This window comes from Macaca nemestrina, chromosome 7, assembly GCF_043159975.1.
Source record: "Macaca nemestrina isolate mMacNem1 chromosome 7, mMacNem.hap1, whole genome shotgun sequence".
Lineage (NCBI taxonomy): Eukaryota > Metazoa > Chordata > Mammalia > Primates > Cercopithecidae > Macaca > Macaca nemestrina.
The window spans coordinates 50886766-50897831 of NC_092131.1; the positions used below are offsets into that span (position 1 = coordinate 50886766).

Here is an 11066-nt window from a genome sequence, read left to right on the forward strand (position 1 = left end):
TTCTTGGCTCAAAGTAAGTGCCCAATGTTAGCCATTATTAATATCATTTCATTTTCATAATCACCAAGGTGTCCTCAAGTGTCTTCCTCTATGAGGCTGACAATGAAGGTTCCAGTCTTCTCATCTTTGCTCACTCTTTATCATGACCTCTTCTTGAGCTCTCTCTTCCACCCTCCTTGGTGGAGACTCCCTGACCCCACCACCATACAGCCATCTTTCCCATCTCTGCACTCCTATAGGACTTTTCTCCTGGATGCCAGAGCTTGCCTTCTGTGTTGCATCATTAGTCATCATGCCACATGTGTGTTTTTGGTGTATCCAGTATAAGGTGAGTTGCTCATCGTCAGGTTGAAAATTGAGATCAAATATTGTCAGTGATGAGCTGAGACCCCTATTACTGAGGTGAGTGTAAAAGAATAGGTGGCTGTTTGCAATAAGTTCAAGTCCCCCAGCCTAGATGAATTCTATATCAATTGCTCTGTTTTCTGAGTCGTTTCCTTCCTTGCTTTTCCCACCATAGTGTCCTACCTGCTGGACAAAATTCCCAGAAACTCCTTCCCTCCTTCCCTCTTTAGATTCCTTTCCCCTCCTGCTCCTCCATCCCGCCTTCATTTCTTTCTTTTGTAAATATTTATTGTTCAACTTTCATGCACAGAACACAGGAGATCCTTTGGTGAGTAGGCTGAGTAGGGTCCTTGTCCTCCTAGTATTTACAGTTCAACAGGGAAGACAAAAGTAGGCAAGTGTGGTATGACATGGATGTTGATAAGGAAGTTTGGGAAACCATAGAAGTACACAACTGGGACACTGCTCCTCCCAGGGGAGGGAGAATTTCTCAGGAAAAACCTCGGGCTGTATAATGAAAACAAGAAATGTGAAAAACTAGAGGCATCGTAGGTGGAGATAAAAGACTCCTCCAACATCTTCCCCAGAATCTGTTTTCCTATTCTTGACCTTTTTTTCCACAGCTTTGAACTGAGTGGTACCTGCCTTTAGCTCATTCAACAAATATCCACGGAATGACTGTTGTGTGTCAGACACTACACAAGGAGCAGAGACACAACAGTGAATAAGACAGAAACCCCTCCCTGCCCTCATGGAGCTAACGGTTCTATCCTAGGCTGGCCTGAATTTGGTGATGTGAAGGACAGTGTATGAGTTCTTGGCATTTCACATGTATTATGTTATTTAATCCTTGTGATAGCCCTATGTGGTAAGTACTATCATTGTCTTTGTTTTATTGATAAGAAAAATGTGGCACAAAGAGGACAAATAACTTACTCAAGGTTCAATAGCTAGTTTGAACCTGGACTGTGCCACTAATAGCTGTGCAGCCTTGGCCAAGTTACTTAATCTTTACAACAACCTTATAAGATAGGGTCTATTCTGATCCACATTTTATAGGTGAGACAACTGAGGCACAGAGAGATTAATCCCTCAGAACACTTAGCATCATGCCAAATGATGGGTGCCATTATTATTATTATTATTATTATTGAGGTAAAAGGTAGGAGAATGGAGACGTTCCAGAAGCCTGGAGATAAGCAAATTTGGTTCCATTTTTAATAAGTGTATGATTCTACCAACTGTAATCTGATGAGCTGACATAGGTACTGGGTAAGATTCTATCACAGGTGGTTGAAAGAATTATTTGTGAGTCATTAAAAAGGTAGTGTAGGCCACTTGCATTCACAAAGAGCAAGTTCTCTCCTCTAACTCTTTCTCACGTTGCATTAAATATGTTAGGTAGATATGTCTTAATAGCAGCATATAAAGTAAACCATAGGGATTTTGTTTGACAATAGACACAATGTATTTAGTCTGCTTGGCTTGTCATAAAAAAAATCACAGACTGGGTGAATTAAACGACAGACATTTATTTTCTCACAGTTCTAGAAGTCCATCATCAAGGTGTTGGAGAGTTTGATTTCTGGCAAGGGCTATTCTCTTGGCTTGCAGATGGCCAACTTCCTTTTTTTTTTTTTCAAGATGGAGTCTCGCTCTGTCGCCCAGGCTGGAGTGCAGTGGTGTGATCTCGGCTCACTGCAAGCTCTGCCTCCTGAGTTCATGCCATTCTCCTGCCTCAGCCTCCTGACTAGCTGGGACTACAGGCACCTGCCACCACGCCCGGCTAATTTTTTGTGTTTTTAGTAGAGACGGGGTTCACCGTGTTAACCAGGATGGTCTCAATCTCCTGACCTCATGATCCACCTGCCTCGGCCTCCCAAAGTGCTGGGATTACAGGCGTGAGCCACCGCGCCCGGCCACAGATGGCCAGCTTCTTGTTGCATCTTCACATATCCTTTCCTTTGTGCACATGTAGAGAGAAAGAGAAAAAGAGAGCTTCTTTTTATAAGAATAGCAATCCTATTGGATTATGGCCCAACCCTAATGTCTTTATTTAATCTTAATTACCTTCATGTAGAACCTATCCCAAAATACAGTCACGTTGGGGGATAGGACTTCAACCTATGAATTTTGGAGGGACATAATTTAGTTCATAATATTCCACTTCTAGTCCCACAAAATTCATGTCCTGCTCACATGCAAAATACAGCCACCTCATCCCAACAGCCCCCAAAGTCTTAACCCGTTCTGACATCAATTTCAAGTCCAAAGTGTTATCCAGAGATCATCTAAATCAGGTATGGGTGAGACTTGAGGTATGATCAGTCCTGAGGCAATATTTCTCTCCAGATGTAAACCTGTGAAACCAAGTAAGTTGTGTGCTTTTTAATACAATAGTAGAATAGTCAGAAGATAGCCATTTGCATTCTAAAAGGGAGACATTGAAAAGAAGGAAAGGATGACAAGTTCCAAGCAAGTCTAAAATTTAGGAAAGCAAATCTCATTAGATATTCAGGCTGAAGAACAATCCTCTGGCTGGATACTCTGCCTTCCAGGCCACTGGGACAGTGATGTCACCCCCAGGGCCCCAGGCAGTGGTCTGCTCCCACCCCTGAGGCTTTCTGTGGGGGCCGTCTGGCCTGCTGAAATGGAGAGGCCTCACCCTCTGAAACCATGGAGGAAGCACTCTTGCCCCATGGGCCTGTGATGACAGTGGCAGCCTTGATGATATCTGGATCACTTTTGGGGTCGTTTCTCTCTTTTCTTGAAGGATAAAGTATGTTTGCAGTTAAATAGCTTTATGGGCCAGGCGTGGAGGCTCATGCCTGTAATCCCAGCACTTTGGGAGACCAAGGCAGGTGGATCACTTGAGGTCAGTAGTTTGAGATCAGCCTAGCCAACATGGTAAAATCTTGTCTCTATTAAAAATACAAAAATTAGCCAGGTGTGGTGGCACACTCTTATAATTCCTGGGAGGCAGAGGCAGGAGAATTGCTTGAACCTGGGAGGGAGGCAGAGGTTACAGTGAGCTGAGATTGCACCACTGCACTCCAGCCTGGGTGATAGAGCAAGACTCTGTCTCAAAACAAACGAAAGAAAACAAAACCCAAATAACTTTATTATCTCATCCTGTAGGATCCCAGAAGTTCAACAGCCGTCCTTCATTCCATCCTTTTTTTCTCTCTGTCTGCTTTAGTCTCAGCTTGCAATGTTTCTGCTGTTATCATCCCATCTACATCTCTGACTTTTGTTGAGATGACTGATTAAATCTGTGCTTCACATCCAAACCAATTTCCTATCAAAGGGTTGCTCAGCCTCACTTGCAATGTTCTCTTCAAAAGTTATCTTCTCTTCCTCCTAAGTTCTCCGTTTTTTGTTTTTTGGTTTTTTTTTTTTTTTTTTTTTTGCAATATGAGGAGGCTGAGCATTTTCCACATCTCCAAGTCTGGTTTCTTTTTGCTTAACAATTCCTTCAATGTATCTCTCCCCTCTCATATTTTACTATAAATGATAAGGGGAAACCATGCTGCTACTTCAAAACTTTGCTTAGGCATCTTAGTTAAATATCAGTTTCATCACCCACAAGTTCTACCTCCCACAAAACCCTAGAACAACAGCCCTGACGTTTTTGGCGCCAGGAACCAGGTTCATGAAGACACTTTTTCCACAGACTGAGGGGTTGGGGAAGTTTTGGGATGAAACTGTTTCACCTCAGATCATCAGGCACTGATTAGATTCTCATAAGGAGTGTACGACTAAATCCCTCACATGAGCAGGTCACAGTAGGGTCTGTGCTCCTATGAGAACCTGATACCACTGCTGATCTGGCAAGAGGCAGAGCTCAGGTAGCAATGCTTACTTGCCTGCCACTCACCTCCCGCTGTGCAGCCTGGTTCCTAACAGGCCACAGACTGGTACCAGTCTGCAGCCCAGGGACTGGGAACCTCTACTCCAGAACATATTTCAGCTGAGTTCTTTAACACTTTATAACAACAATCACCTTTTCTCAGTTTCTAATAACCTATTTTTCATTTTGGTCTGAGACCTCACCAGAATGGCCTTTAACATCCATATATCTACCAACGTCCTGTTCACAATGATATATGTAAAGCTGAATGAACCTTGAACAATGCAGGGGTTGGGGCACCCACACCCCCACCCGCCATGTAGTCAAAACTCTGTATAACTTTTCACTCTCCCAAAACTTTGCTAATAGCCTACTGTTGACCAGAAGCCTTACCAATAACATAAGCAGTTGATTGACACATATTTTGTAAGTTAAATGTATTATATACTTGTATTCTTACAATAAAGTAATGTAGAGAAAAGAAAATGTTAAGAAAATCATAAGGAAGAGAAGCTGTATTTACTATTCATTCATGAAAGTAGATCATCATAAAGGTTTTTATCCTCGTCATCTTCCCACCGAGTAGGCTGTGGAGGAGGAGGAAGAGGAGGGATTGGTCTTACTGTCTCAGGAGTGGCAGAGGCAGAAGAACATCTGCATAGAAGTGGATACAAACAAATAAAACCTGTGTTATTCGGGGGTTAGCTGTACTTTCTAAGATAATAGAGGATTTTCCTATAGCTCTCTTCTTTTCTTTCTGAGGCCTCATTAGAGGCCTGTAATATCACCTTTAGTATCCATATATATAGTATCCATATGTATATGGATATATATATTTTAGTATGCATATATATATGGATATGTTATATATTATATATATATATATTTAAACCAATAATCCCTTCAAGGCAATCTAGCCTTTTTTTAACACCACCTCAAAACTCTTTGGTATAGTCCCATAACCCAGTTCCAAAGCCACTTCCATATTTTTAGGTTTTTGTTATAGCAGTCCCCATACTTCACAGTACCACACTCTGAATCAGCCTGCTCACTCTGCCATAACCGAATACCACAGACTAGATGACTTAAACAGCAGACACTTATTTTCTCACAGTTCTGGAGGCTAGAAGTCTATAATCAGGGGGCCAGAAAATTTGGTTTCTGGTAGTGGCTCTCTTCCTGGCTTGCAGAGGGCCACACCTTCTTCCTGAGTGCATTACGCACAGGTAGAGAGAAAGCTCTGCTCTCTCTTCCTCTCCTTATAAAGGCACCAGTCCTATTAAGTTAGGGTCCTACCCTTATGACCTCGTTTAAACTTAATCATCCTTGTAGGTCCTATCTCGAAATCAGTCACATTGGGTGTTAGAGCTTCAACAAGGGTATGCCCTTGGAGGGGGACACAATTCCATTCATAACACACAACATGATAGTCATCAGTGTGACATAGCTACAGAAAACACAAACTCACATTTAAAGCATTGATATATTATTGTGTTAGCAGAAGAATGGTGCTCTGAACACTGTATCTTATCTCATTTGACTATGGGTCCCTCACTTGAAAATGGGAAGGGAAAATAAACATTGAGCATATCCTACCTATGGTATCTTATTTAATCCTCATGACAACCCTGTACATTGTCGGTATTACAGGTCCCACTTGAAAAACTTAGTGAGTAATCTGTTACCTAAAATCACCCTGGGTATCTTGCCAGGTTAGCCAGCTAAGTGAGTGGAGAAGCTGGGGTTTGAACCCCCCAAAAAAGAATGATGGGAATATGGGGTCTTATTGAAAAGAGAAACTATGAAGAAAGGTTGAAGATATTGGATGATTATTCTGGCAAAAGGGAATTTCAATAGGCCAATTTACTATGACTCCAGAAGACAGTGCATAGATGAATTGGTGGAAATTACAGGGAAGAAGGTTTGGAATTAATATATATAGTTGATCCTTCATATCTGCAGGTTCCTCACAGAGGGATGACAATGTGAAGGCAGCCATGAAATGATGGAGGCAGAGACTGGACCGATGCAGCAGCAAGTCAAGGAGCAATGGGGATTGACAGCCACCACCAGAAGCTAGAGAGTGGCAAGGAAGGATTCGGCCCAGATCTCAGAGGAAGCATGGCCCTGCCGGCACTTTGATTGTGGACGTGTAGCCTCCAGAACTATGAGACAATACATTTCTGATATTGTCAGCCACACAGCTTGTGGCACTTTGTTATAGCAGCCCCAGGAAACTAATATGCTGTTGGCCCTTTGTATCCATGGGTTCCATATCTGGGAATTCAACCAACTATGGATCAAAAATATTGGGGGAGGCCAGGTGCCGTGGCTCGCGCCTGTAATCCCAGTACTTTGGGAGGCCAAGATGGGCGGATCACGAGGTCAGGATATCAAGACCATCCTGACCAACACGGTGAAACCCCGTCTGTACTGAAAATACAAAAAAAAAAAAAAATTAGCCGGACGTGGTGGGACATGCCTGTAGCCCCAGCTACTCGGAAGGCTGAGGCAGGAGAATCGCTTGAACCTGGGAGTTGAAGGTTGCAGTGAGCCAAGATCATGCCACTGCACTCCAGTCTGGGTGACGGAGCGAGACTCCATCTCAGGAAAAAAAAAAAAAAAAAAAAAATTGGGGTAAAATCAATGAAAAATAACAATACCCCGCAGATACTGAGGGATGCCTGTGTAAAAATTTGCGAAAATTTCCAACTCTCCAAAATAGAGCAGATCTTTTAGGCAGCGTATTATGGTGCTCTTTATTGGAGGTGTTCAAAAGTTTTGTTGGGGGAGACAACACAGTGAAAACAAGCATCAAATGAACTGAAATGGAGAGTGGGCTTCAATGTTCTCCACTCTTCCAGGTTTTATGAAATTTTGTGTTATTATAGAAGGAATTTCACAAGAGCAAATTTTGGAACATGAAATTCTGAATATTTTAACCTCTGGGCAGTAGAGTAGTTCAAAAAATTTATCTGACACATAATTGCTGCTAATTGGTTTCTAAATATTTTCTTATGTGAAGATGGAGTCAATTTAGTGGGAATCAATTTGAATTAAGTTATTAGAATAAAAAACTCGTAAGAGCCATCTCTATTTATGACAGCTGGAAACTATCTCCCAAGTATGCCCTTGTAATTACATTTAGAGTTGCTTATCTAGGGCACATCAAAGAATTAGATGCAAGTGGTCATTGCACTAATGAAATGCTTATCTTCCTCTGCTCATCATACTGAAGAGCTTTTAGAAATGTCTATTTGGACTCTTCTTCCACTATTAATTAATTGAATGGATATCAGGGCTCCCAAGCTCTATTAAATGAAAAGAGAGACCTAGATTAATTCTGTTTCTATGTAATAAGTATGTTTGAAAGCAGAGAAAACAATTTCCAACATACTCATAAATAGATCCAGGTTGAGATGTGTGAAAGAATAATACTCCTTCGTCCAAAGATACCTATTTTATAAATAAGAAAGCAAAAATAAGGCTTGAGATCTGGTGAACCTAAAATTAAACTTGCATCACTGCTCTTCCATTAAGTATTTTCCATAAATTTAAGATATGTGGATTATGACAGTTCTCCAGATATGCTTGCACTCCATTGTTTGGATTTCGAATGTGTTTGGGCCTGACAGCTCTTGGTTAAAATCTCTTGTGAGCCAAAAATACTTCTGGCTGCCATGCCCATCCCACCCATCCAAATGTTTCTGGCAAATACGATCAATGGGCAAAAGCTAAAATCCCCCAAGAGCTCCTGGCCTGGGGAAACTTTTGCCAATACTTTATTTATCCTTAGTATCAAAATAAATGCTCGCTTTAAAAAAGAAAGATCACAGCAAGTTTCTCCAGTTGGAGAATACTAGCAAATAAAACAAAATTTTTAATGAAAATTGAAAGTGGTTGGACCACAAAAAGACATTCAGATGGAGTGAAAACATTTTAATTATTCAGAGGAACTTTTGACTTCCTATGACCTTTCAGGGTGCCTGGGGCCTTGAGGCCAACTTTTGCTTTTCTTAGCCCTGCTTTATGTCTTAAAATTCCAGCTTCCGTTTTTGCCTTGTATCTCAAGCCTCCTCTTCCTGCCCATCAGCCCATTTCTTTATCTAAAAGAAGGCTTCAAGCAACTAGTCTAAGAAAACACTCTGCAGGGATTGCTCTGCATGGGTACTAATTATTTTAAGCCACATTTGTTTGTTATGTTTTACCTGCTGGGGTGAGCCTCACTTCCCATGCAAGCTGCCACAGGCCAGCTTTTGCTTGGAACCCAAACACGTGTTGATTCCACCATGACATGAAGACTCAGTGAGAGGAGCATATTGGGCTGTTTAGTGTCGCCATTGCATTACAAACCAAACATGATTGCAGTTTTCGACAATTTCCTTTGAAGAACTTAGCCGTTGACTGAACGTGGAGGGAAAAATTTATACTCAATTGAGTAACTTGATGCTGGCTAGAGAGCTGAGAATATCATTGACCTGTGAAGAATTTGAATGATGCTGGAGGGCTCTGTGTTTTAGTTTCAGAAATTCTCAGGTTGGGTCAAGTGTACAAGATGATTACTACCCAGTCAGGAGACGAGGAAACCTCATATATACATATGTCTGCAATTTGATAGGGAGACTCGAGGCATAATCTCTACAAACAAATTACTTCTTCAGAACTGTTGTGTGAAATGGCTTTTGTCTACTTTTCTTTTGGGATGATGGACTGAGTGATAAATCAATAATCATGCTGTTCTGTTTGTGGATGACGTCTGTGAAGTAAGTGACTGCGTTGTGACTTTTGAGGGGCTCTGAAACTTCGTTTTGGTTCCAAGTCCCTGCAAAACATCTTCCTTTCTAATCCTGTGAGCCTCTGAAATACTTTGACAACTCTCAGGGTTGGAAGGAACCTCTGAGGTCATGTACTTCTACTTTCTTCTCAGGGAAGGGAATCTCCTCTATAACAGTTTCATGCAGTTACCCAGACTTCTTACACTGTAATTATCTAAAAGAGGAGTCATATAAGGATGTCAAATATTCCAAGCAATCGCTGTTACTGTCCTCTAATTTGCTCATGACAGACATTATCAATGAATCTTGATCCTCTTTCCAGCGGAGCCCAGCCCCAGGGCCTTAGAAACCTTACTCAGACTGTTCTCTATGCTGCTACCATCTATCCTTTAGTGCCGGGCAAGAGAAGAGATCCATTTTCCACCCCTAGTTTAAGGCATCAAGTCCTTCACCTACTTCAATTCAATTAGCCATGCAGCTAGTAGGCCTGGAAAGATTTACAGGACATGTGGATTTTCCTCTCAGTATTTTTTCTGACTAAAGTTTTTGTTTCTGTTTTACATAGTTGTGATATGTATGTACCAATTTTAATTTAACACGAGAAGCATATTTCAATATTATAAGCACTTGATACACATAATGTTAAAGGCATGTATAATATGACATATAATTTGATTATTATTTACTTAACTATTTCCTCATTTTGAATATTTAGTTTCCTTTGGATTTTTTTCTATTATAAATAATATGTTATAAATATGAGGAAATGGCCGGGCGCGGTGGCTCACGCCTGTAATCCCAGCACTTTGGGAGGCCGAGATGGGTGGATCACGAGGTCAGGAGATTGAGACCATCCTGGCTAACACGTTGAAACCCCGTCTCTACTCAAAAAAATACAAAAAACTAGCCGGGCGACGTGGCGGGCGCCTGTAGTCCCAGCTACTCGGGAGGCTGAGGCAGGAGAATGGCCTAAACCCGGGAGGCGGAGCTTGCAGTGAGCTGAGATCCGGCCACTGCACTCCAGCCTGGGCGACAGAGCCAGACTCCGTCTCAAAAATAAATAAATAAATAAATAAATAAATAAATAAGAGGAAATTACATTTTACATATAGAGATTTTTTTCACATTTGGGATTATTTCCTTAGGCTAGATTATGAGAAGTGGATTTATTGGGTCGTGAACATTTTAAGACTCTTAATAGATGACTCAGCTGTTTTCCAATGGATTATATCAATTTATACTCCAATCATGTATTAAATTACCTATTTCATCAACCCCTTGGCACTTTCGCATATATCTTAAAATGTATAGGCAACAATTGAAGTTGAAGTTGCTTTTCTGGGATTCTTGACATCTGTGATTTGGTGTGGTGTGCTCATCCCTCTGCACCACGCTGCCTTCTGCTAGGGGGCTATCAGGTCTGTGGGGCATTTAGAACCTTTCCCTGATTTTCTAGGAATTGGCCTGTGAATTTCCCTGTTGTTAGGTCAGAGATTACAGTTCTCTCTACCCTCTTTATAAATTAATAGCTTGATTCTCTGCTTCCAACATCTTCTGTCCTCACCACTAATAGTAAGAACAGTTACTACTGCTGCTACAACTACTACTGATTGAGCTGTAGTTCTGTACTGAGTGTGATTCTAAGTACTCCACAGGTAATATTTCATTTAGATCTTACTGCAACGCATTGAAATAAGTGTTATCATCCCCAGTCCACAAATGAGTATAATTAAGTGAAACTTCGAGAAGCTCAGTAACTTCCCAAGGATATTCAACTGCTAAGTAGTAGAGCTGAGAACTGAATTGGGGCTCTACCTTATTTCCCGTCCCAGGCTTTAAACCACTCTGTGTTATGCCTCTACATCTCTGAGCTACCCACCTCTAACTCAGTCTGTCCTTTGGCTCTGGAATCAAAGCAGTTCTGAGTTAAGGAAAATTAAGGCCCTCTAGCCCAGCATCTGAAATCACTGTTGTTGCTAGACCAGCTCTGATTTTGTGCTGGATTCACACTAAATGGACTTTTGCCCAGTAATGTTACTGAGAAGACACTAGGAGAACTAGGGCTGATGAGAACACTCATTACAAGGCAGCCTTTG

At 41.4% G+C, this 11066-nt stretch overlaps 1 long non-coding RNA gene across 1 annotated transcript; it reads left to right on the forward strand.

The window, feature by feature from the left end:
- Positions 1-251: 251 nt before the first annotated feature.
- On the forward strand, positions 252-6504 carry LOC139364284 (uncharacterized). The gene is made up of 3 exons (XR_011625855.1): positions 252-328; positions 969-1213; positions 6158-6504. It is a non-coding gene; the product is annotated as an uncharacterized lncRNA (long non-coding RNA).
- The last annotated feature ends 4562 nt before the right edge of the window (positions 6505-11066 follow it).